Source organism: Podarcis filfolensis (assembly GCF_964270895.1).
Source record: "Podarcis filfolensis genome assembly, chromosome: 3".
NCBI lineage: Eukaryota > Metazoa > Chordata > Lepidosauria > Squamata > Lacertidae > Podarcis > Podarcis filfolensis.
The window spans coordinates 78,279,899-78,304,752 of NC_139606.1; the positions used below are offsets into that span (position 1 = coordinate 78,279,899).

General features: G+C 43.4%; 1 protein-coding gene across 5 annotated transcripts in view; it reads left to right on the plus strand.

Moving 5' to 3' along the window:
- Positions 1-24,854, plus strand: part of CHRM3 (cholinergic receptor muscarinic 3) — a 242,153-nt gene that overhangs the window by 102,313 nt on the left and 114,986 nt on the right. For all 5 annotated transcript variants that reach the window (XM_083606048.1, XM_083606050.1, XM_083606049.1 and 2 more), the window contains one exon: positions 11,336-11,416. The gene's annotated coding sequence lies outside the window, so the exon portion shown is untranslated. The remainder of the gene's footprint in view (positions 1-11,335; positions 11,417-24,854) is intronic.

The window sequence follows — 24,854 nt, forward strand, 5'->3', positions numbered from 1 at the left end:
CAGGCTCTACTCCGCCTCATCTCTCCGCCTGCGAAAGGAAGCCTCTTAAAACCCTTTAACTTGGACTGAAGTTTCATTAGCTCCACCCCTTTGCCAGTTCCCATTAGGGAAGCTGCCAACTGCTGCCTTGTAACTCTTAAATAGGTCAGCAGGGCAACATTCCAAAATGAGAGCAGCTGCTGTCTCCAGAGCAGCAGTAAGTAGAGCTCCCGCACTAGCCTTTCTTGTTTAGCTCAGAATCTATTTTTCTGCATTCACAGTTACTTCTCAGGCTGAGCCAAAATGTGCACATACACCCTCCAGCTTTGCCACCATCTTTCCAAAATGTGAAGTTGGGACTGCACTTTGCTCAGTCGCGGAAGGTTGATACCAGTAAGGAACTTATCCTTGGTGACAAGCGATAGTAGGTTCTGCCAATTTCAGTTTCCCCAATTTTTTTATTTTTCCATGTAAATTCAATTTTGCACCTTTTGCAGCAATTTGTGATTTTTAAAAATCCTCATGAAATTCATCAGCATTTTAGTGTAAATTTCTCACAATAAATGCATTTCATATGCACTTTTGACTAATGTAAATATTTTTTGCAAGTAATTCCCCCAGATATTATTGTATATTGTTTTCACTAATATAAATATGTTTTTGTAAACACTGGTTTGCAAAATTTGGATAATTGCAAATTTCGAAGGCTATATAGCTTCTGCTTTGCATATCATTTTGGAAAGTGCGGATGTGGTAAATTCAGCTTCAGATAAGACCTGAATTGAATTTCTTCCCCATCCCTACTGGTGGCATAGCATAACACTGAATCTAACAACTTCCATTGCTCCAACATCCCCTGACCTGGGAGCAGGATGAATGGTCCTCAACGATGAGCTTCATGATGATGCTACATCAACACATAGCATTGTTATTTTCATGAAGCTAGTCAGAGTAAGGGCAGTTCTTCCTGCCCTCACTCTGGAGCAAGGGTGAGGAACCTCAGGCCAGGGGCCAAACACAACCCTATATGCATCTTTATCTGCCTTTCAGGATTCCCCAGGCTACACCTCCTTAGCTCTGCACTGCTTTTACCTGGCTAGGATGTGTCCCTGAACCCTGATAATACTTCTTGCTTGCTTGGGTGAAGGGCAGGGAGGGATGTGAGTGTAGAAACTAGCCTATCTATAAAGATCAAGTATAAAATCTCTACTCCAACCGCTTTGGCCTTTGGCCCCCTCTTCCACTGCCATGTAGCCCTCAAGATGAAAAAGGTTCCTCACTTCTGATCTAGGGATTCTTTGAGTGCGGGGACCAAATGAGAACTGCCAGAAACCAAAAAACCTAACACAAGTATGGGGTGTTGAACTAGGGCCACATTTTATTCAATATAGGTTTCAGTAGAGGGTAAACACTGTATGTGAGCAGCAATACCTGAACTAAATGAGGGCAAGCCACCCTGCTCAGGGCACTTGCATCCATTTTTCATTACCCTTTACCTGAGTCGTCTTCTCCCCACCATCAGGGCTACACAACTCATGGCGGACGAGATTGGGCACCCCAAATATGTTCCATATCCAGCCCCACAGGTTGCACAGCCAAGAGGGGCTGGCCTCCTGATCTGCCCCTCAGATCCAAAGGTGTCTAATGGTGCCCACCTGCTCATCCGACAATCCTTCCATCACTCACAACCACCTGCCAAATGTGACCAAATTAGCCACACTCACCACCCTGCACTCATAAGGTGCAGTACAGAGCAGACAAAAAAGAAAGAAAGAAAACCCTGCCCACAGAAACCAATGTGTGGAGAAGCAAATAATCCCTATTGAGTCCTGCAGTGATATGTATCAAGACCTGCTCTGCAACCCAGGGTGGGCCAGGTGGGTGCCAGAAAAGAAGGGGAGGTGGGGAGTAGCCTTCCAAGCCATGCCCTGGCACTGAGAGTAGCATACAGACACAGCCCATGTCACGGACCTTCTCTCCCCCACACAACTCCAACTTGGAGTAGGGGAACAGTTTCAAATGTTTCTAATGAAGCAAAAGAAGCTACTTGGGGAAGGATTAAGTGAGAAATCAAAATGCATGTGTGCAATGTATTCATACCTAGAGAAGTTTCTGGATTGCAACCTAGAAAGTGAAATCTAATGAAAGCAAGTATTTAAAAATAGGCTATGCAGATACAATGCTCAGTTTTTAATTCTGTGTTGTTGTGGAGTGCGGAATGGAATGTTACCCTGCTGTAACATGTGTTCCTTTTAAGTTACTGGTCCCTACATTCTGTTAGGTCAAAAATCATTGACTTCACGGGCACCCATACCAGCAAGTATAATATCAGCAACCTTTTCAGCAACAAATGGCTAGAGCTGAAATTCAGAAGCTTTGCCTGAACTGGATATTCATCTGTGAGTGACAACTAAGGAGAAGTATTCACCATATTTGGCAATAGAGTGTAACTCAAAAGAAAGCTGTAGCGTATAAAGATTGTAGTCTCTCTTTATGCTCCATGTCTCTGTACCAGCAAACATATTACAATTGCTGGCATCTAGAGAGTAATAATTCCTTAAGCCACATAAACTGACTTTTCCTGCAGAGTGAAATGGCAAAAATAAAGTCTTGGTTTGTGTTTCATCACACTGATTAGTCATGCATTTTCATTGCACACTTCTTTCTAACAGCGGGGAGTTAGTTTTGACTCTTGTCCAACCAGAATTAATAGACCATTTAAAAATGTTTAAAGAAAATTAAAATAGGAAAGACAGAAGCTGTGTGCAATTAAATTCTTAACTTTGTTTTTAGTAATAATTTTTATTTCTCCAAATTGTTGACTTTCTATTAAGTAGGTGACTCATTCCATCTATCTGACTAGTTTCATTGGTCTATCTATATTTAAAGGTGTGTGCACAATATTTATGAGATTTTAGTAATATATTAATCTGGTATAAAATCACTAATGGCTTGTGTATGGATTGTAAGAATAAGAAAAGTATTTAATGGATATTAACATGGATGTTTGGGCTTGCCTAGCATTTTTACCCCACTGCTCAGCTGAACAAAAAATTCCCAGAGCAGATTACAAAGTTTAAAAATAGGATGGTCCCTGCCCCCAGACTTACATTCTAAAAGATACACTTTGATGCTGCTTGCACAGCAAAAACAACATGGGGGCAGCAGTTACGATTTACTGGTCTTTGCAGCTTCAGCAGGCAGTGTGATCCTCCAGTGTTTTACACCCTAGAGGTGCACTCCATTGTCTCTTGAGACAGTCAAATGCCAACAACTTCCACAACACATTGTGTAGATTTGAAGTGGAAGAATTGTAGTGGCAGCCAAGAATCCATATCTGAACAACATTGTGACACCCATGCAGTCCTTTGGTTAATGTCACAACTAAACAGTACATTCAAGTTGGTTGTTCTTCCGAAGAACTCTCAGGAAACCATTAACTGTTAAGAATGCTGTGCCAATGGTGTGCACACACTTTTTTTGTAAACCGCTTGAAAGTTTTACCACAATTAAGTGATAGATAAACCTTGTGAAATAAAATAAAAATAAAAATTGATAGTACAGAGAGACAGTTAATTTGACAAAGGGAGGAAGGTGAACCCCCATTGCCAATTTATTTGTTTTGGAGGTACGCACCACATATTAGCTTCTTCCTTAGCAATGACTTCTTTTCCCTAGTCCTTTATTAATGTTGTCATTAGTTATCCCAATACCCTCTACTTTCTCCCTCAGTTTTCCCGCACTGCAGTAGGTATGAATAAGTGAAGGACAAAACAACACAGAGAGCCATACATTAAAGAAAGTTCGTCCTATTTTATTTACAGTAGTTATTAATAGAAACAGATGGCAATGTTTATATGTATGGTTACTTAATAAGCCAGGTTATTGCCTTTGTTTTGCTTTACGTATGAATGCTCACCATACGGTTACTGTCACTTTCGAACACCAGTGGGGAATTAGGTTCCCCCAGGTACAGTGGTCCACTTGGGCAGGTGGGCAGGGCTTCAGCTACCTACCAATTACCTGATGTCACTGTGATATCAAGTGATCCCATTTTTCCCTTTGTAGCAGAATAATCAAGCCATGCTATAAGGGAAAACCCAAGCCTATCAGCTGATTGGCTGTGCTAGGCTGTGCTACTACTCATTTGCGTTTGAGACTTCAAACCCTGCTGTGCCAATCACAGCAGGCTTGCTCTCATTGCCAATCAACTGATTGACAATAACAGCAAACCTCCCTTGCCAATGAGCAATAGGGAGCGCACTTTAAGGCTGCCTCCTAATTTGCTTGATGTCCTCTGCCTGACTCCCACTTCCACCTCTTCTTCCAGCTCATAACAGCCTCTCTCAGCAGCTATTTCCTCAGAACCCACCTTTTATTCTCTAGCAACCCACCACCCCATCCCACTTAGCCAATGCAGTGGTACCTCAGGTTAAGAACTTAATTCGTTCCGGAGGTCCGTTCTTAACCTGAAACGGTTCTTAACCTGAAGCACCACTTTAGCTAATGGGCCTCCCGCTGCCACTGCGCCGCCGGAGCGCGATTTCTGTTCTCATCCTGAAGCAAAGTTCTTAACCCGAGGTAATATTTCTGGGTTAGTGGAGTCTGTAACCTGAAGCGTCTGTAACCTGAAGCGTCTGTAACCCAAGGTACCACTGTAATTTCAATTTCGGTGGAAATCTTCTCTTTCATTGCCCTGTATCTAAGAGGATAAAACGGAGCCCACACCAGCTGATCCATTTTTGATCCATTTTGTCTGTTTATAGAGACGAAACCTTATTCCCAGAACCATCCATGGTTTGACACATTGCAAAGGACAGCTAAAACTTTCACTGAGGCTCCCTGCTGATGAATTGTATCTCCACAGCTCTTACAAGAAATATACATTTTAAAAAAAATATTAGCCACAAAAAATTATGGAATTATGGAATTTCATTATTAAAAAAAATATGGAATTATAAAAATATATATGGAATTTCATAGTATTTTGGCTGGAAAGCTCTGTAGCTTAGCATTGTACAGTCTCAAGCCCTATCAATTTCCCCAAATATTTCAGTGGCTTTTGGTACCAATGACCATAGTAGTATTCTGGACTCATTGTTCTCTGGGCAGAAAGTACAAGTACCATTTTCATAAAATGAAAATGGTATATACATTTTTTAAAAAATAAATGGTATATACATTTTTTAAAAAATAAATGGCAGCCCAAATCTGCCCAAGGCTTTCCTCATGCCACCTCAGAACTGCTTCAGACATTTGGAATCTCTTCTTCCCAACACTTCATGTTACCATTTTTCTCCAAAACATCCAAGGTCACAGTCTATCTTTCACCTACATCCATTTATTCCTGAGGCATAGTTTCTTAAAAAACAAACAAACAACCTGTTCACCATTGAAGATCGAAGGGAAAGAATTAAGCTCAGTTTTGGCAGTTTTCCTTCTAAATTTTCCTTTAAAGAGCAATCTGTTTTTTTCCAGTGGAGATCATCTCACAGTCGCGGAAAATATTTTTAGGCAGAGGCTTGAATCACAGCATAGTTACAAGGTAGTAATTAATATCACTAACCATACTTAAGTTACCTTTGAAAGTTATTTAGATTTACAGCAGGAAGCAGCAGCATCCACTTCAGTCTATTCAATGTCCTCCTTCAGTCTATTGCTTGGGTGGAATGGGGAGCAAATCCATTTGTTCTTGCCGCTTGTGGAGTTCCTAGTAACATCGCTGTAAGGTACAGTTTCATCATATCAGCAGACATCAATAGGATGCAGACCTGACACCACAATTAGAAAGAGAGATCATTAAATGCAATTAAATTATATATTCTGTCAGCATGGGTAAGACAGTAATTATAATGCCTTTGAAGGAGATCAAGAAACAAATGCTTACTGCACAGTGGTGGCTGATGTTGGTGTCTTTTTTGTATTGATTTGGGGGTGGAGGGAAGTAGGTTTTCTGATCCTGTCTCTTTTTTTGTTCTTTTGAAGTTGTAACTAAACATTTTGTGTTGTGCCACATCATCAGGTTAGCCATTTAGTGACTGGTAGCCATACCACTTTTTCAAAATCCCAAATATGCCCACTGAACCCAAAAGGTTGGTGACCCATGTTTAACAAGGATAATGGGGAATATACTGTGGTTTTGGTGAATGCATTGGGTATGCATCTAGTATCAAGCAGCCTGCCTGCTGGTTGATCGGTAAAGTGGATCGATCCTGAATAGACCCAACAGGGCTGCCACCCAGAAGGTTTCTATAGCCCATGGTTCCTGAGTGAAATTCCAGGCAAAGTAAAACTTTATTGGACTTGTGTATCAGGGTACCTGATGTCTAATGATACACTCCAATGACTTATCCTCCAAAAGTTGTGATGTTTGCTATGAAGTAGGTAAAAGCCTGCAGACCGGCCAATTTGTCAGCAGGAAAAATTCCTCCTTGGCCCAGAATGCAGTGACCAAGTATTCCATAGCAAGGTCCACCGGCCTGTCCTATTACCTTCAGTCAGGACCACATAGAAACAGGGTGGGCGGGTGTGAAAGCCAGCGGCGATCCAGGAGAGAGGGACCCCTGGGTGCAGCTTGCTCTTATGAGGGCTGCAACCAGTCCCCCCCCACTCCTCTGATTGGCTCATTCAAATGGGCTTTTGGTGCCAACCCATCTGGCCAAAGAGGGAGGCTCGTATCCCTCCAATGACCTGAGTAGTCAGAAAATGGCCGTGCACAGAACCACCGCCACACCAGACCACAAACTCCACTCACTAGAGTTCAGAGAAGTCTTTTAATTCAGACAACTCTTTTAATTACAGATTGTATAGGTTTGGAATGATTAGTGCGACATTCACCTAAGTTTTACTCAGAGCAAACCTATTAAAATTAATGGACCTAACTTAGACATGTTCATTAATTTAATTGGGTCTACTCCGAGTAAGAGAGTCATGATTTCCATTTAATCAGTTGGATTTATTTTTTCTTGTTTGAAGTTCAGCTTTATATTCTACCCATGGAGTTCAGAGAGCTTGTGACTACTACAGCCAACTGTGATTTAGAACTTCTTTTCTTTCTCAGAAATAAGTTTTAAAATAGCTTGCTTACTTTTAAAAAAGAAATCAGCTCCATAAGAGCCTTTCTTCCTAAGAAAGTCAGTGCTGTCAGAATTTCTGTTTGTTATCCCTCTTCTTCTTTTTAGTGCACCAGAGAAAACATTTAAAGAGTGGATGCTAAACACTTCTCAGGCATTCCCAGCCAGCACAGATACATGATTTTAATGTTTGGATATAAGAACATTGCTATGTTTGTTGTCTGGGTTCATCCAGGGGGCTGTTTAAGCTTTACGTATACATTGTTTTAGCAAGAGCTTTGTTTTTACTCAAAAGTATATGATTTGTAATATGATGGCTTCTTGCATCTCTCTCACGTCACTTTTTAAAAATCTTTTGGATAAAACATTTTTAGAATCTGAAGGTATCAAGCAGTTCCATGTTAAGACAGCTAAACACTGAAAAAATCTTCAGAGTCCTAAAATATAGTAAATATTGTCAAAGTAGCTTGACATAGACATATTCTATTCATTATTGGCCCTGAATTTGCTCTCCTGCTTCTTCCAAGTTTCTGACATAGAAGGTGTTGGTTGACTCTATTGTGTCTTTATGGAAAAATGAGTTATGGCAGGGAAATTGTGCTGTTAGTTTTTCTTCCTCTTACTTGCTGTCTTCAGAATAAGTGAAAACCAAATCTATTTTGAAAAAGAGAATAAAAAGATATGGATGTACAAGAGCTACATGTGTTATGTAATGGACCGTGCAGTCTGTAGTCATTGGACGTGGCTTCATCTGCATTATTAACTGTATGACATACTTTTAATCAAGCACTATTTTATCCACATTTGAGCTGACTTTGAAGATGGTTCGGAAACTGCAGGCGGTGCAGAATTTGGCTGGCGGCTAGATTGTTGACTAGGATTCGATGATTGGAACATGCAATAATAATTCTGGCCCACAGTCAGCTCATAGGTTGAAGTGTTGAATGGGAAGCTGAATCTCAATGCCCCCAACCTGTGTCCAGCATGGTAACCATTGCAGTAAATTTCACTCTTGGAGAAACTGGGATCAATCCCTCCCAAAGTGCACTCTGGTAGTATAAATGGTGACAAGGATTTGAATCAAAACAAGGCCACTGAAAACAACAGGGCAGTATAATAATAATAATAATAATAATAATAATAATAATAATAATAATAATAAATTTATACCCCGCCCATCTGGCTGGGCCTCCCCAGCCACTCTGGGCAGCTTCCATAGAAACCAAAAATACACTAAAATATCAAAAATACACTAAAATATAAGAACTGTTGGTCAAACTCTTCTTGGTTATCTAAATTCATGTTCGTATATGTGACACCACCACTTGGTTCTGCTTGAGGGCTGGCACATTTGCTTAAACCTTGTTCCATAACTGAGAGCTTGGCATTCAGAGACACAATCTCCTAACCACTTTTATACAAGGGTGTGTTCCCCCAACACCTCATACAGCCCATACAAATGATGGCATCTTAATAAATAAATAAATAAATTTCTATTTATTTATTTCTATTTATTTATTTATTTCTCTCTTTCCCATATATTTTGTCTCCTCTCTCCTACTGTCTCTCCTAAAGCAGGGGTGGAGGATTTTTTGTGGATTTCACCCCACCCCACCCATTTTATTTTATTTTAAATTCACATATCTCCTGCTGCAAAACAAAGCTTCTTATCATAACATGCTTGATACGCTGTGTGCAATTAGAAAGTAGGTGCATTTAATCATGTAGAGAGGTGACCTTTTCCTTAACGATAGCCTCGTTTCATCTCTCAAGTCTAATATGAGGAAAATTAAAGGTGTAATATAAAGAAATGTGGACATTTTCAACACAAGAGAGGAGCTGGTGGTGAGTTCATTTTGTCAAAATGCATCAGTAAGTCTCCCGTGGAAGCTTATTGTCCCATAAATTCAGAGATAACTTTGTGTCTGCCCCCACATTGCAGCAATTCTAACAGCAGTATATTGCTTTGCCAGAGACATGAGAATGAGGCAGCCAGCTAATATGCAGGGCACATCTGTTTGATTAAAATCGTACTTCAGTGAAAAGGTTGGGGCTACTGAAAATCTGCACCGGCAACATTGTCTAGTATAGAGGGAAATGATTACACTTCTTGTTGTTTTCTTTTAAACATAAAACAGGAAATGGAAGGTGACAGCCAGTTGGTATTCCTTCTGCTGCTTCTCATTAACTAAGTGCTTTGTTTCTGTCAATTTTGTTCCATGGTTTAGATAGCAGAATGTTTTCTCTGTTTTTAACCTTAGAAGTACAACAGGACTAAACAGCATTCCAGTCTACTACAAAAGTTATGCGCCAGCTGTGTACATTCTTGCCCCAATTTCTTAACTATTCAAGGTTAAGCATTATTTAGCGCAGCCTTTCCCAACCTGGTGCCCTGGTGTTTTGGGTTACTGCTGTCATCAGCCTCAGCCAGCATGGCCAATGGTCAAGGGTGATGGGAGTTGTAGTCCAAAACATATTGGGGAGCAACAACAACAACAACAATAATAATTTATTATTTATACCCCGCCCATCTGGCTGAGTTTCCCCAGCCACTCTGGGCGGCTCCCAATCAAGTGTTAAAAACAGTACAGTGTTAAATATTAAAAACTTCCCCGAACAGGGCTGCCTTAAGATGTCTTCTGAATGTCAGGTAGTTGTTTATCTCTTTGACATCTGATGGGAAGGCGTTCCACAGGGCAGGCACCACTACCGAGAAGGCCCTCTGTTTGGTTCCCTGTAGCCTCACTTCTTACAATGAGGGAACCGCCAGAAGGCCCTCGGCGCTGGATCTCAGTGTCCGGGCTGAACGATGGGGGTGGAGATGCTCCTTCAGGTATATAGGACCGAGGCCATTTAGGGCTTTAAAGGTCAGCACCAACACTTTGAATCGTGCTCGGAAACGTACTGGGAGGTTGAGAGGCTCATTATAAGGCTGAGAGAGGCTGATTTAGAGGAAACACAATGACCTGACCAAAGATATTAAAGTATTTCTTTATAACTTTATTACCTCATTTTCTTCTAATGTGTTGAAACATATTATTGGGTCCATATCAAAACATTGTGAGTTTGGCTCTCCTTTCTGATGAAGACATTGCCTAGTAATTTGGGGGTCATCTCTGTTAAACTCCTGCCTGATGCGAAATATAGCTCATTGAAATCAAAGACTTTACTTGTAAGTAAGGTTAGGGATGCTACTGTGATTGCTTACTTCTCCATCATTAAAAGAGCAATAATATAAAAATCTAGTGTGGTGAGAAGGTGTGGTGGATCTACATTTCATTTGCATTTTTTTTAGAGGTGATCAATATTGCTCCACCTCTCTCTGCTTCCTACAGACTTACTGTTTAAAGCATTCTTGTTTCATCACAGAACTTAATCAAGCTAATAAGATGTTGAGGACTAGAAAGTAGCCAATGTGATTCCAATTTTCACAAGGGGGTCCAGCAGGGATGCTGGAAAATCCATGCTTGTTAGCTTCACATATGTCCCAGGAAAACTAGTGGAAAGTATTGTTAAAGGTAAATTAAGTAAGCATATAGAAATACAAGCCTTGCTGAAGCATGAGCCTCATGAACTTTTTTAGAGTTCTTTGAGAATATCAACATACATATGGATAGAGTTAATTTGGTTCACATAGTTAGTGTATTTGGACTTTCAAAAAGCTTTCAACAAGGAATCTAATCAAAGACTCCTGAGTACCAGTCATGGAATGAGAGGATATCTCCTCTTATGAATCAGGAATCCGTTAAATAGCAGAAAGAAGAGTTTGGAAGAGTTTGGATTTGATATCCCGCTTTATCACTACCTGAAGGAGTCTCAAAGCGGCTAACATTCTCCTTTCCCTTCCTCCCCCACAACAAACACTCTGTGAGGTGAGTGGGGCTGATAGACTTCAAAGACTAGCTCAAGGTCACCCAGCAGCTGCATGTGGAGGAGCGGAGATGCGAACCTGGTTCCCCAGATTACGAGTCTATCGCTCTTAACCACTATACCACACTGGCTCTCTAAAGCAGACAGTAAGAATAAATGGGCAGTTCTCCAAATGGAGAGATGTAGGGAGTCCCCCAAGGATTGATACTGGGATCTGTGCTTTTTAACTTGATGCTCAGATTCAGTTTTATATTTCAGCAGCAATTTATATAAATGTTGACAATGATATTGAAATTATTTCGTGACTGTCGTGAGATCTAAAGGAACTTGGGAAACAGCCAATTCTGTTCTGATCTTCTCAGCCCAAGTGTGGATTACATTCATTAATAGTTTCCTTTTTGTTTTTGTTTCAGCCTTCATGCAAATACAAGACCAGCTTTCCAAAAGGGAGGGCTAGTACTTGATGCAGCAGATGGTGTTACCATCTAGACTACGTAAGTAATATTTTACATGTACATAATACCCCTTTCTGAAAATCACAGGTGGCTCTAGACACCCTTATCACGAACCCATAGAGGCAAGTGAGATATCATGGGAGCAGGAGTAACTATGGTAAAGTAACAACTTCAGTGTCTTGAAATTATCCCCCTCCCCCAAGCACAACCAGCAGCTTAGCAGCTGAGATGACAGAATCTTAATGAACATTTCACCTGTTGAACGTTTCAGCTGCTCAAAAGTTTTGAAAATGCAGACCTTGAGGCAGGAGGCTGCAAAATGTGTTCAAAATTGTATTTAATGTCAAGTGCATTTGTCTTGTACTTTCTGTCCAGAGAACAATGGTCAGTGGTACCAAAAGCCACTGAAATATTTTGGAAAATTGATAGGGCTTGAGACTGCACAATGCTAAGCTACAGAGCTTTCCAGCCAAAATACTATGAAATTCCATAATTTTTTTGTGACTAATATTTATATGCATGTGCCCCCATGTGGTGAAACTTTTGCTTTCATGAACTGGAAATATCTAGTGTCTTACATCCGTAGTTGCACACATTTTATTATGTAAAAAATTAAGCATGCCAGTCTCATTCGCCTAATGAATGCAGAGGTTGTGTACTTCATTTTTATGTATTAATAAGTGGTGGTAGTTATGAAAGTAGCCTAAAGTGGACAGTTGTCTAGCTACTGCCTCTGGCAGAATTAAGGGCAATCCGAAGATACAGATGACAAAAGAGTGAAAATGTTACGACTAAGCTGCACTGATATTCTCCCACGCTGATTGATTGTAGGGACTTCTTTCCTACCACTCATGCCCTGACCATATGGGACAAGAATAATAACAGAGAGAGAACAATTAAGGATCTAAGAGCAGCCATGCAACTATTTATTTTTAATGTGTCCTTAAATTGCTCTTAAAGAGAGTATGTGAGCACAGGCAAAATCTTGCCAGAGCAATGCTACCAAGTATGTTTTGAGATTTTATTAATGGGAAATAATGTAACAAAAGTGTTAGAGCAAAACCTGATATACAGCACATTTTGTCAGTGTGTAAGCTAAACCTTGTTCTGTCAAGACCAGTGCTAAGCTGCTCAAATGAATCCTGGAATGAGGCTTTACCCCCTGTTTCCACATACTGGAACTAGGACACAGAAGCTTGCACAGTAAAGCACAGCTGGCATCCCTAAATTACAGTTTTGGCATGTTAGCTGCAGTGTAATGTCTTTCTACTACACCATTGGGATTATTTTTCAATTCTAGTTTTAGAAGCAAAGCCACTGTCAATGTTCTGAGCCCATACATGTTACTTGCATGTGTATGGGTGTTATGTACTGAGTTGAATAGGATCCAAACTGCAGCAGTCTGATTGGTCCTAGAACAATAGGATTCAGAATGCAGCAGTCAGATTGGTCCTAGAACAATGCAGCAATATGATTGGTTGGCAGGAACCACCCAATCATGCTCCAGATAGAAGTGAATCCACAACCTGATTGGCTTACAGTAGAATTCCGGAATTAGCCAATCATGTGCAGCCCATTGTGTAAATAATGTATATAAAGCAGATACCTTGAGGGGACTTTCATTCATTCCTCCTCACCACTATGAGCTGAATAAAGAGCATGAAATCACTTTGCGACTCTGAGTATATTTCACTGGCGACGAGGATGGGATCCCGCTGAGCTGACTGCCACACACAGCACCGCAGCACCGCCACCTGCCGCACCGCTGCCTCGCACCGTGTATCCAGGCTTCAGCTCCGGGACACAAGGAACTCAGAATGGCAACCGACAGCAGCTTCTCGCCGTTCAACCCAGCATCTGGAGACTGGGAAGCGTATGCCTCCCGTTTCACCTTCCTCCTAGAAGCCAAAGGGGTCACCGATGAAGAAGACGCCAAGAAGAGGGCGATATTCTTCAGCGTCTGCGGAGAGGAGACGTTTGAAATCGCCCGGGCTCTCCTTGCACCCGAAGACGTCGCTACTGTTCCATACAAAACAATAATGGAACAGCTGAAGGGGCACTTTTCGCCACAGCCCTCTGTGGTGGCTCGTCGAAATGCCTTCTATGCAAAGCGGCAAGCCCCTGGGGAAACCATAACTGGGTTTGTGACCTCTCTCCGCCAAGCTGCCCGGTTCTGCAACTTCTCAGAGCTGGAGAACATGCTTCGTGACCGCCTCGTCGGTGGCCTGAAGGATGAGAAGCTGCAACGACGCCTCTACGCTAAGAAGGACCTAACGTTCCAGGTCGCTCTGGAGGAGGCCCTGGCAACGGAAGCTGCCGAGAGGTCGACGCAAGAGGCACGGCCGAGCCAGCCGTCCCAACCGAGGGTCCACCACGAAGACCTCACCGACGACTCAGGATCCAACAGGGAGGAGGTGCACCGAGTACAGCAGCGCACTCAAGCAGCCCACATACCACAGCTGCCTCGACGAGAAGCAGGGAACTGCGCAAGCTGTGGAGACAGTCACGAGAGGAGGACCTGCCGTTTCCGCAACGCAGAGTGCAGGCAGTGCAGAAAATTGGGACACATCGCCCGGGTGTGTCGAGCTCGGCCCACCCGACGCCAGGCATCAGATGACCAATCCAAGAGCCCCAGGTCCCGGGGCCCAACACACCAAGGCAACTCGACGGAGCTCACGGACTTCCAGGTATACCAGTTGCCCCACCCCAACGTAGAGAAAATTTATGTAGAGGTACAGATAGAGGGGGCCCCATGCCGCATGGAGCTTGACACGGGTTCAACTCTATCCATAATCTCGGCAAGGACCTTAAGGAAACTGTGTCCTACTGGGGGTCCCAAACTCAGGCCGGCCCCATTCACCCTCCGGGACTTCCAGAAACGTAAGGTCCCCACAATGGGGGTGGGGACCTTCAGGGTGCAATACCGAGGGCGGACGCGGCAACTGGACTTGCTTGTGGTCAAGGGCCCCTACATTAGCTTACTGGGATTGGCATGGTTTGGACCACTGGGGCTAGCCGTCACCGGGGTGAACCACACGAGCTTACAAGCGGACGTGGACGCCATATGCAAGGAATTTCCGGGGGTTTTTGATGGGAAATTGGGACAGTATACGGGCCCCCCCATTGCTCTACAGCTTGACCCCGCAGTACGACCAGTCAGGCTCAAGGCCCGCCGGGTCCCGTTCGCCCTGAAACCCCGTATAGACGAGGAATTGGACCGACTCGTGGAGCAAGGCGTTCTGGAGCCGGTGCCTAATGCCCCCTGGGAAACCCCAATCGTCACACCCGTCAAGCCGAATGGTTCGGTCCGCATCTGCGCAGACTACAAATGTACCATAAACAAGGCCCTCACGGCCCATGCATACCCAGTGCCAGTGGTCAGCCATGTCCTTGCCACCCTGGCTGGGTCGAAAATTTTTGGCAAGCTGGACTTGGCCCAAGCATATCAACAACTGCCAGTAGATGAGGCCACAGCAGAGGCACAGACGATTGTGACGCACAGAGGAGCGTTCAGGGTAAAGCGGCTGCAATTCGGTGTCAGCGTGGCACCAGGCATATTCCAGAATCTAATGGACTCTCTCCTTAAAGGGATTCCTGGCGTCACCCCCTTCTTCGATGATGTGTTGATTGCCGGGCCCACACCAGAGGAGTTTGAGGACCGCCTCCGCACCGTTCTGCACCGTTTCCAGACGGCGGGTCTCAAGGTGAAGCGGGAAAAATGTCTACTAGGAGTGCCTCAGGTGGACTTTCTGGGATTTATGGTGGACGCAGAAGGGGTCCACCCGACTGGGGACAAGGTACGGGCCATTTGTGATGCCCCAGCGCCCAAGAACAAGACTGAACTTCAGGCCTTCTTGGGACTATTGAACTTTTACCATTCCTTCCTTCCCCACAAGGCGGCGGTAGCGGAGCCCCTACACAGACTCCTGGACAAGCGGGCCCCTTGGGTGTGGGGCCAGCGCCAGGAGGCCGCATTCCAGGCAGTCAAGGACTTGCTTGTCTCAAACTCGGTCTTGGCACACTTCGACGAGAGGCTGCCGGTGGTGCTAGCATGCGACGCCTCACCCTATGGCATTGGCGCTGTCCTGGGACACCAACTCCCGGATGGAAGAGAGGTACCGGTGGCATACTTTTCCCAGACACTCAACGCAACCGAGCGGAACTACTCGCAAATCGACAAGGAGGGTCTGGCAATCGTGAAGGGAGTAAAAAAATTCCATGATTTCTTGTACGGGCGGCCCTTCACCGTGGTGACTGACCACAAGCCCTTGCTTGGCTTGTTTGCCTCCGAAAAGCAGACCCCCCAAGTGCTGTCTCCTCGTGTCCTCAGGTGGTCAATTTTCCTTGCCAGCTACCAGTATGCACTGATTCACCGCCCTGGGAAGGCGATGGGCCATGCGGACGCCCTCAGCAGGCTACCACTACCGGAAACAGGCCCCGACCCAGCACCTGCACAAGAGGTTATGAGCCTGGAGCTGCTTCCCGACCGCCCCATTCAGGCACAAGAAGTTGCACACCATTCCAAGAAAGATAGGGTCATCTCCCGCGTCCTGGACTGGGTGTGGAGGGGATGGCCCAGCAGCAGCCCCGGGCCAGAATTCGCCGGCTACACAACCCGCAAACATGAACTGTCGGCCCACAAGGGGTGCCTGTTATGGGGAAGCAGGGTCGTTGTTCCCCAGCCCCTCCGCAAAAGGGTCCTCACAGCCCTACACGAGACACACCCAGGGGTAGTAAGAATGAAGGCCCTTGCCAGGAGTTATGTGTGGTGGCCGGGGATCGACGGAGAGATAGAGGCCTGGGTCAAACACTGCCAGGCCTGCCAAGAATCCCGCCCAGATCCCCCAAGGGCCCCAGTCCAGTCCTGGGAGTCCGCCCGAGCACCATGGTCACGCCTGCATGTGGACTTCGCTGGCCCCTTTCAGGGGAAAACATTCTTCATAGTGGTGGACTCCTACACCAAATGGCTGGAAGTCGCACTGGTACCGTCCACTTCTACGTCCGCAGCCATCCGGGTACTACGCAGGCTGTTTGCAACCCACGGGCTCCCTGACACTCTCGTCTCAGACAACGGGACTGCATTTACGTCAGGAGAATTCCAAACCTTCACAGCGCAGAACGCCATCCGCCACATCCGTTCGGCGCCATTCCACCCTGCCACCAATGGCCAAGCAGAACGCATGGTGCGGACCACCAAGGACACCCTTCGCCGCATGACGCAAGGGGATTGGGAGTACCGCCTTGCCACATTCCTCCTAGCACAACACAGCACCCCCAGCTCAACGACTGGCCGGAGCCCCGCTGAACTACTAATGGGTCGGCGCCTTGCAATCAGATTGGACCGCCTTCACCCCGATAGAGCTCAGGATGAGGTAGTGGTGGGGGAAGGCAGGAACCCCCGGACCTTCGAGGCCCAGGACCCAGTGTACGCAAAGAATTTTGGGGCAGGCCCAGCATGGGTACCCGCCACAGTCACCAGGGTCACTGGTCCCGTGTCGTACGAGGTGCTAACGGATGGGGGGCAATGCTGGCGCCGCCACTGCGACCAGATACGGCGACGATTCCCGGGAGAAAACCAGGAGGAGGAAAGGTCAGAGGAGTCCCAAGGGAACAGAGGGGCAGTGAGGCCCATAGAGCAGGAGGGGCCAGCAGGAGAGGCAGAATCAGTAAATACAGAGAGGACCCGCGAAGCCAAAAGGACACCGGAACCAGAACCACGACTGAGCGAGCCGGTTGCACCAGACCAGACAGGCCCATCACAGCCAGCATCCTTGGAACATGAGCCAGAACCTGAACCCCGGACCAGGGAACACCCCAGGCCGCAACGCACACGTAGGCCACCGGCGTACCTCGAGGACTATGAATGCGACCTCCCGGGCAGGACTGGAACTTAGAGGGGAGGGGTGTTATGTACTGAGTTGAATAGGATCCAAACTGCAGCAGTCTGATTGGTCCTAGAACAATAGGATTCAGAATGCAGCAGTCAGATTGGTCCTAGAACAATGCAGCAATATGATTGGTTGGCAGGAACCACCCAATCATGCTCCAGATAGAAGTGAATCCACAACCTGATTGGCTTACAGTAGAATTCCGGAATTAGCCAATCATGTGCAGCCCATTGTGTAAATAATGTATATAAAGCAGATACCTTGAGGGGACTTTCATTCATTCCTCCTCACCACTATGAGCTGAATAAAGAGCATGAAATCACTTTGCGACTCTGAGTATATTTCAATGTGACTTTTCTTAAGCCATCTGCCCTCTCCTCCCCCCATCCACATTCAAATGGCAAATGTTTTGCAGTGCAACAACAGGATGGTTCATTTAGCCTAGTCAGCTGGTACATAGGCTCCACTCACAAGACACTTCCTTCGTTCTTCTTGCCAGCTTTGTTCTCCAGGCCCTGAGTCCAACTGCCCCAATTTCTAACCACTTTCTGTGGCTCTGGGTGTCTGTTGCTTTATAGGTGGGGGCAGAATAGGCAATACTGAAAGAAAGTAAAGGCATCTGTATGAAGAGCCACTGCAGTTTTTTCTTGGGAAGAATGGAACAAAGTACTTATTTTTCTTCAGAACTCCTTCAGTGGGAGATTCCCTGCCCATGCATTCTAGGAACTTCATGATTAACACTGCATGGAGAGCCGGTGAAATGTGCTTGCCCACCATCACATTCCCCCAACCCATGCTTCCCATGCATTCCCCCTTAGGAAAGTTCAGCATGCCCAAGATCTAAAGCTGGTGAAATCTCATGCATCCAGTTTTTAGCTGTTTGGATATGTCATGTTATCAATGAATTTTCACCTAGTAGGGACAGAGCTATGAGAAGTAAATGGAAGTAATATAAAAGACTGTGCTCTTCCTGATTTATTAAAGAGCTTTATGTTTAATTTATAGAAATGCTGCTGAATGTCATCTTTAATTTTTATAGGGTAAAAAGTAGAACATAAAAAGTACAGTGTACTGTAGCTGTTATACAATAACACCTTTGTGCATTAACAAAAATTTCAAGGACTGTAGGAAATGGGATTCTAAACCTATTTATTTGGAAACTAATGCTACTGATTTTAATGGCATATTTTCCAAGTAATAACTGATGGTTCTATTATGGCATCTATCTACGACAGGGGTAGCCAATGCTGTGCGCTTTGCATGTTGTTGGCCTCCAACTCCCATCGACCCTAATAAGTTGCCAAATGACTGAAAGGTATCATTTTGGCCACTATTTAGCAGTTTTGAGAGTGACTTATTTTGGAAGCCCATAATATTTGCACACTGCTTATCACATGAGCAAACTGGTTGAAGAGTGTCCATACTAGTGCTAGAAACTGCTAGAAATGTGTAGCCCTTATTGAGCTCAGCATTGGAACCTCAAATAATTTTCTTAAAACGTTGAAAATACTTCTGCTTACGTTTAAAACTTTGTATTAGTAAAGATTAGGTAAAGAAAACATCCAGTAGTAATCTTGAAGTAAATATGTTTAAGAAATCAAACTACTAGTATGAAAATTAATATTTACTGTATGCATAAAAAGGTAAAGGTAAAGGGACCCCTGACCATTAGGTCCAGTCGTGACTGACTCTGGAGTTGTGGCGCTCATCTCGTTTTATTGGCCGAGGGAGCCGGTGTACAGCTTCTGGGTCATGTGGCCAGCAGGACTAAGCCTCTTCTGGCGAACCAGAGCAGCGCACGGAAATGCCGTTTACCTTCCCGCTGGAGCGGTACCTATTTATCTACTTGCAGTTTGACATGCTTTCGAACTGCTAGGTTGGCAGGAGCAGGGACCGAGCAACGGGAGCTCACCCCGTCGCAGGGATTCAAACCACCGACCTTCTGATTGGCAAGTCCTAGGCTCTGTGGTTTAACCCACATCGCCACCCGCGTCCCTTTCTATATGCATATTGTTGACTTAATATTATGTACAACTATTTTAAAAAACTTACTGTTATTACTTTACAACATTGGTGTGTTGCCCCTTAACATACATTTCTTTGGGTAGCTGACAATAAATATGTAAAAAAAGTTTTAAAAACAAAATAAAACATAAAACCATAACAGCCCTGAAGTTAAAGAACAGCTTTAAACAAATTACAGTATGTTTCATTTCTTGCTCATGGTTCATCATGTATGGTGCACCAATTTGCCAGCGCATCAGCTCTCATTGCATTGGATAACAGATAAGTAGAATTGTTTTGACATTCCAGGCTCCTTACACACTCTCTGAAGTGCCTGAAATTTTAAGAGTCATCCTCGAGTACCATGTGCTATTTTGTAAATCTTTCAAAGCATAGATTGATACAAATGAAATTTATATAAATAGAAATATCTGGCTTTTGCACATAACACAGCTAGAAGTCAATTTTTTCTTGGAAGTATGTGAACAGTTTATATCAACTTATTTAAGAATATGTTTCATACATTTTTATTTGAAAAAGTTTTGCCTAAAGGGACAGCAGCTATAATTTAAATTTAGTCTAAATGCAGAACAGTGAAGATTGAAGGATTTGTTCATTAAAAATATTTTTCTAAAATGCAGTATGTTTATTTCCAGCACATTAACTTAACCTAGTATATTTGTATTACAGGATTCTTCAAAATTCTACATGATTAAAATATTGTAGTGTTCAATTTCTCCTTCTCCTCCAAAGGATGTCCAGACAGAATGGAAATCTGTATTAATATATTTAATTATATTTTAACCTTTATTGCTAATCTTAATATTAAGCTAATGTGTACACACACACACACACCCCTCTTCTGGATTTAGAATTTTTAATAGGTTATAGTTGTACATAAAATAAGTTCAGTGTCAATACAAAATCATCCAATGTAGAATGTTTATGATACTGTTGTTAATTTGTAGATTCATTTCATGTGTAATACAAAAAGTAATGTCTCTGAAATTCATATTTGTTAGTTGAAGTATGAGTTTTGTTAGCCTGCAACACACACCTTAAAATTTATTTGAAAAGTGAACAACCTCTGAAGTTGCTCACACCCCCATGTCATTCCTTTCTCTGTTGTTCTGATTGTGGTAGAAAGAAAGAAGAGAGGGAGGTCTCCCACTCCCTCTGGGATAGTTGTCAGACAGGTTCCCAGGAAATGGGTTTGCTTCAGCCCAGAAGCTAACACCAGAACAGCAATTCAGATAAGGGGTGGAGGGAGGGTGTTTGAACAAAAGAAGAAAATGAGGAGCGGGGATTTGGAGGATGACACGACAGGGTTGCATCAATGGAACCTTCCTTTCTGCCTCACTGTTTCACATTATTTAGCAGAGGGGAAGGATGGCAGGTAGAGAGTTTCCATCAGTGTTCAGATACCACAGTGGAAGAGGGAACTCGAGCGTTACCCTGTCAGTGGCCATGGTGTGTTCAGAAGTTGACCTGGTCACTAATATTAAAATAAAGAAGGAAATGGATTTTTTTTGGAATTTCTGCTTTAAAAGGAAGTGCCAAGGGCCAGCGGCGGAGCATATGCCCGCGCTGCCCAGGGCAGGGATGCTCCCGAGGGGGGGAGGGAAGTGGAAGTGGAAGATGCCCTCCCAGGCGTGGGATACCCGCTTGGGTGCACGGAGCAGCTTGTGCCCTGCAGCGGGGAACGGAGCGAGCTGCCAATGGAGGACATTCGGCGCGCCAGCCACCCTCGACTCCCAAGCCTCCCCCAGCTGTCAGAATGAAGGGGGAAGGGGGGCAATGCCACCAGCAAAGCAGCACAGCTCCCCCTTCCCCTGACGGCTCAGGGTATGCTTGGGAGTCGCGGGCGGGTGGTGTGCCAAATGTCACCCCCCTCAACGAAGACACTCGGGGCAGTACGCCCCCACCGCACCCCCCTTCCTCCACCCCTGGCAAGGGCAACCTTTCAACTTTAATAATGGCCATGTTGGTCTGCCAGTAGTGCTTTCTCTTCCAATCTCTCTCTCTCTCTCTCTCTCTCTCTCTCTCTCACACACACACACACACACACACACACACAGAGCTTTCTGCAATTCCTTGCTTGTTTCAACTTGTGATATATTTTTCTGTATAGTATTTGATTCCAAATCACTTGGTGGATCTAATATTTCCAGTAGCTTATATTCCAGCAATAAACACATTTTGCTATCCCATAAGTAGAGAAAGTGTTTAGTCAATCTTATTTCTGTATTTTGAAACCATAATTAGTTTTACCCTAGAGGTCCTCTGAGAGAACGAAACTATGGTTTTTGAAGCTCTTCTTGTTAATAGTGAGGAAATTATTTTCATGGAACACACTCAATGCTTCTGACCTGTGTTTTGACCCTCATCAGATGCAGCATTTTAATACAGACAGCAAAGGATTTTTTAATTTTTTATTTTTTTTTGAACTGACACCAAAGGAAGAAAATAAATGATTCAAGCCGTGACATGTAAAAGTCACATTTTCCCCCGTTTGTTTCATTTATCTTGTTTCTCCATCACATTATTAGCAAAACCACCAATATACTTGGGGCTATTTTTTCTAAAAGATAGGGGAAATAAGGAAAGGAGTAGCTATAGCGTTCCTATTGCTTCATTGGATGCAGATATAAGGTAGAATAATACTGTTATACTATACCACACAAACTTTCCACAAAAGATTAGAAAGCAAAAGTTAAAATAATTTTGAAAAAAACTACTCCAGCTTATCGACTTTTTTTTTTTTTGCATGTTGTCAGATGTTGATAGTAGAATTATGGGTGTTAACTGGCCGTTTGAATTCGTGGGTATTTTTAAAGGAACATATTGAAGTGTTTCTGTGTCTTTAGATGATGAAAAGCACAGTGATGGGTATCTAAGTCATGGCCATTTCTTCTATGAAATTGGGGGGGGGGGTCCCTAGTTTATCCAGGGTGTGGATTACTGTGGGTTTATTTTGCAGAATGGCAATAAAATAGCAGATCCCTGCTAAAAAACCCTCCTACATGGATGAAAAGACTGCAGCCAGTCCTCAGACTATGATCCTTTCTAGGAGGCTTTAGAAAGATGGCCTGTCTTGGCAATCTCCTAACTTGTACAAGTCACTTACCAGCACATTGTTAAAGACTAATCTTGCATTCAGCTAAATGGTGCCTGTCTATGACAGTACAAAATCACAAGAGATAGTAACAGATGTTCCATAGGCCAGGCCTTGCCACTCTGTTTCGCGTGGCTATACCAGGTTTGAGAAGGATCAGTTGCTGCTAGTCACAATGGCTATACACTCCCTCAAGACTCACAGCCAGTATGCTTCTGAATAACAGTTGCTGGGGATCACAGGTGGAAAGTAGACCCTCCAAGTGTCCCTGTTTTCCAGGAACATCCCTGATTTAAAGAAGCCATCCTTGTTTCTGATTGGATCCCCGGAATCTCCTGCTTTTCCCTAGGATGTCCCTATTTTCACTGGAGAAATGTTGGAGGGTATGGAGTTATCCGAACCCTGAGCCATCTGAAGGCAATCCTGTATAGGGAAGTTTTTTTTTAATGTTTAATGTTTTATTATATTTTTATATATGTTGGAAGCTGCCCGGGTGCTGGGGCAACCCCAATAAGATGTGTGGGGTATAAATAATAAAATTATCATTATGGAATGGGACGTCCCTATTTCCATCGGAGAAATGTTGGAGGGTATGGGAGAGGGTGTTGCTGTGCTTGGCTTCTGCTTGCAGGCAACTGGTTTGCCACTGTGAAAACAGGATGTTGGACCAGATGCTTCTTTCTTCTGATCCAGCAGCGCTCTTATTGGGTTCTGAATACTTGTTTAAATCTTTCAGTTGTGTCTTGGTTTGAAGAATAGGAACACATGTTGTATTTTGGGGATTCTCAGGAAGCAGCAGGTCATATTTTCTGTTCTTGTGGTAGATAAAAATAGCAGTCAGCTGTCATATAGCTATCATAATGGAAAAGAACTTATTATATGACTTGGACAGTGGGTCAGGTTAATGGTAATGTTGAAGTAATTGGTCCTGGTTGAATTTCTTTAGGACTCCTTCCTGTGGATCCATATAACAATGGTGTCATACATTGTACATAAAAAAAGGAACTTGGGGATAGCAATGAGGAAGTATTGCTTGGAACCATTCATAAATATGTTCGCATACTATGGAAGCTTGCAAAATGTTACTAATCTGAAGGCATCTTTTCCCACTGAGCAAACCGAGGTACCTGTATGTAACTTGCAGCAAAGTTACAGGGAACCAGGCAGAGGGCCTTCTTGGTATTGGTGCCCGCCCTGTGGAACGCCCTCCCACCAGATGTTGAAGAGAACAACAACTACCAGACTTTTAGAAGACATCTGAAGGCAGCCCTGTTTAGCGAAGCTTTTAATGTTTGATGGACTACTGCATTTCAATATTTTGTTGGAAGCCCCAGATGGGTGGGGTATAAATAATAAATTGTTGTTGTTGTTGTTGTTGTTGTTGTTGTTGTTGTTGTTGTTGTTGTTAAAGCTGAAAATTGTAAAGTTTACAGGTGATTCTTATGCCTGAAACAATTTGTCATAAACAAAAGTGGGGGGTTGGGTTAGAAACCCTTTCAGTCCATCTGTTTTTCATCATAAAAGAACAGTCCAGAACAAACTATTCTTGACTATGCCATAATCTAGTCAATGTCAGCAAGATCAAATGAAGGTTACAGTAGGATTGCTATACGTTTGGAAGTTCCATTTAGCCTTAGAAGTATTCAGCCCATCCTTATCTTACATTGCTGTTGTTATGTTATGTTGTTATGTTATGTGATGTTATGTTATGTTATGTTTTATGTTATGTTATGTTTTGTGTTATGTATGTCTTCTTACATTGCAAATTCTTTTGGGGTGCCTCATGGGAAATGATTCATGTGAAATTGTTGTTGTTGTTGTTAAAGTCAAGAGACATCAGTATGTCATGAGGAGTCAACAAGACTTACCAAACTACGAATGTAATCAAAAGCCCTAATATAGCCCCCAAATAAAATCTAATAAAATACATATGTATTGGGCATGACCTCAAGTTGTTAGAAATTTCACTTTTAGACTATATATGAGAATCTGCAATACTAAGCCACAGTGAGTTTAGTTTACCTTTCCGTGATGAAAACATGCACTGGTATTCTCAGCTATTAAGTCTGTGCTTCCACAAAGTCTGGTACCAAAGACTTGCCGATTTACTTCTTAAAGCTATGAATTCTTATTTTTAAACCTCTAGTTATTGCTTTAAAGAATTTTTCATCTACTGACCATACTCTTACAAATGCATTTTCCAGGAGCTGAAGGATTGCTAGCAAGGTATTTCCTAAAGAATGCAAACTATTCCTGATGTGTTACTAGTTTATTTCTAATCAGTCCTTAAAACACTTGAGACAAAAATGATGGTACAGCTTTCAGTTTCAACATCATCAAACATATGTATACAACTTCCAGCTTTTTGTTGAATTAAACTGGAGTGTGTTGAATTAAACTAGAATGTTAAATCTTTGGATTATTTATCAAATGTTTACAATTTTCACAGCATAGTCCTTTGTTGGTTAAC